Source organism: Haematobia irritans, chromosome 5 (genome assembly GCF_050003625.1).
Source record: "Haematobia irritans isolate KBUSLIRL chromosome 5, ASM5000362v1, whole genome shotgun sequence".
Lineage (NCBI taxonomy): Eukaryota > Metazoa > Arthropoda > Insecta > Diptera > Muscidae > Haematobia > Haematobia irritans.
In genome coordinates this window covers 93,916,827-93,918,897 of record NC_134401.1, presented here as the reverse complement: position 1 = coordinate 93,918,897, position 2,071 = coordinate 93,916,827, and positions in this window count along the sequence as shown.

The window sequence follows — 2,071 nt, the reverse complement described above, 5'->3', positions numbered from 1 at the left end:
ACGTATGTCATTCCGTTTGATAGAATTTTCTAAAGAAATAAAATTTTGACAAAATTTTCTGTAAAAATAAAATTTCTATAGAAATAATATATTGACAATTTTTTTTTAGAAATAAAATTTTGACAAAATTTTCTATAGAAAAAAATTTTGACAAAATTTTCTATAGAAATAAAAATTTAACAAAATTTTCTATAGAAATAATAAATTTTGCCAAAATTTTCTATAGAAATAAAATTTTAACAAAAATTTTCTATAGAAATAAACATTTAACAAAATTTTCTATAGAAATAAAATTTTAACAAAATTTTCTATAGAAATAAAATTTGAACAAAATTTTCTATCGAAATAAAATTTTAACAAAATTTGCTATAGAAATAAAACTTTGACAAAATTTTCTATAGAAATAATATTTTGACAAAATTTTCTATAGAAATAAAATTTTGACAAAATTTTCTATAGAAATAAAGTTTTGACAAAACTTTCTAAAGAAATAAAATTTCGACAAAATTTTCTATAGAAATAAAATTTTGACTAAATTTTCTGTAGAAATAAAATTTTAACAAAATTTTCTATAGAAATAGAATTTTGACAAAATTTTCTATAGAAATAAAATTTTGACAAAATTTTCTATAGAAATAAAATTTTGACAAAATTTTCTAAAGAAATAATAAATTTTGCCAAAATTTTCTATAGAAATAAAATTTTAACAAAAATTTTCTATAGAAATAAAATTTTGACAAAATTTTCTATAGAAATAAAATTTTGACAAAATTTTCTGTAGAAATAAACATTTAACAAAATTTTCTATAGAAATAAAATTTGAACAAAATTTTCTATAGAAATAAAATTTGAACAAAATTTTCTATCGAAATAAAATTTTAACAAAATTTGCTATAGAAATAAAATTTTGACAAAATTTTCTATAGAAATTATATTTTGACAAAATTTTCTATAGAAATAAAATTTTGACAAAATTTTCTATAGAAATAAAATTTTGACTAAGTTTTCTGTAGAAATAAAATTTTGACAAAATTTTCTATAGAAATAAAAATTTAACAAAATTTTCTATAGAAATTAAATTTTGACAAAATTTTCTATAGAAATGGAATTTTGACAAAATTTTCTATAGAAATAAAATTTTGATAAAATTTTCTATAGAAATAAAATTTTGACAAAATTTTCTATAGAAATAATAAATTTTGCCAAAATTTTCTATAGAAATAAAATTTTAACAAAAATTTTCTATAGAAATAAACATTTAACAAAATTTTCTATAGAAATAAAATTTTAACAAAATTTTCTATAGAAATAAAATTTGAACAAAATTTTCTATCGAAATAAAATTTTAACAAAATTTGCTATAGAAATAAAATTTTGACAAAATTTTCTATAGAAATAATATTTTAACAAAATTTTCTATAGAAATAAAATTTTGGTATATTATTTTTGGCTCGAGTGGCAACCATGATAATGAACTGAATAAAATTTTAACAAAATTTTCTATAGAAATAAAATTTTGACAAAATTTTCTATAGAAATAAAATTTTGAAAAAATTTTCTATAGAAATAAAATTTTGGTAGATTATTTTTGGCTCGCGTGGCAACCATGATTATGAACCGATACGGACCAATTTATGTGTGATTGGACATCGGCTATATATAGCTATAGACCGATATGGACCAATTTTGGTATGGTTGTTAGCGGCCATACGGATGAATTTTGCTCCTCCAAGAGGCTCCGGAGGTCAAATCTGGAGAACGGTTTATATGGTGGCTATATATAATTATGAACCGATGTGGACCAATTTTCGCATGGTTATTAGAGACCATATACTAACACGACGTACCAAATTCAACCGGGTCGGATGAATTTTGCGCCTTCAAGAGGCTCCGGATGTCAAATCTGGGGATCGGTTTATATGGGAGCTACACCCAGAAAAAAGGGGCTCTAATGCCAACTGAACTTTATTTTAGTTCTCGAAGATTAGTTGATTTTAGTTAAATTTTACTCAATATGAGTAAATGTTCCTTATTTGAATAATTTTTTGCTAACTTTAATGACGTGAACTAA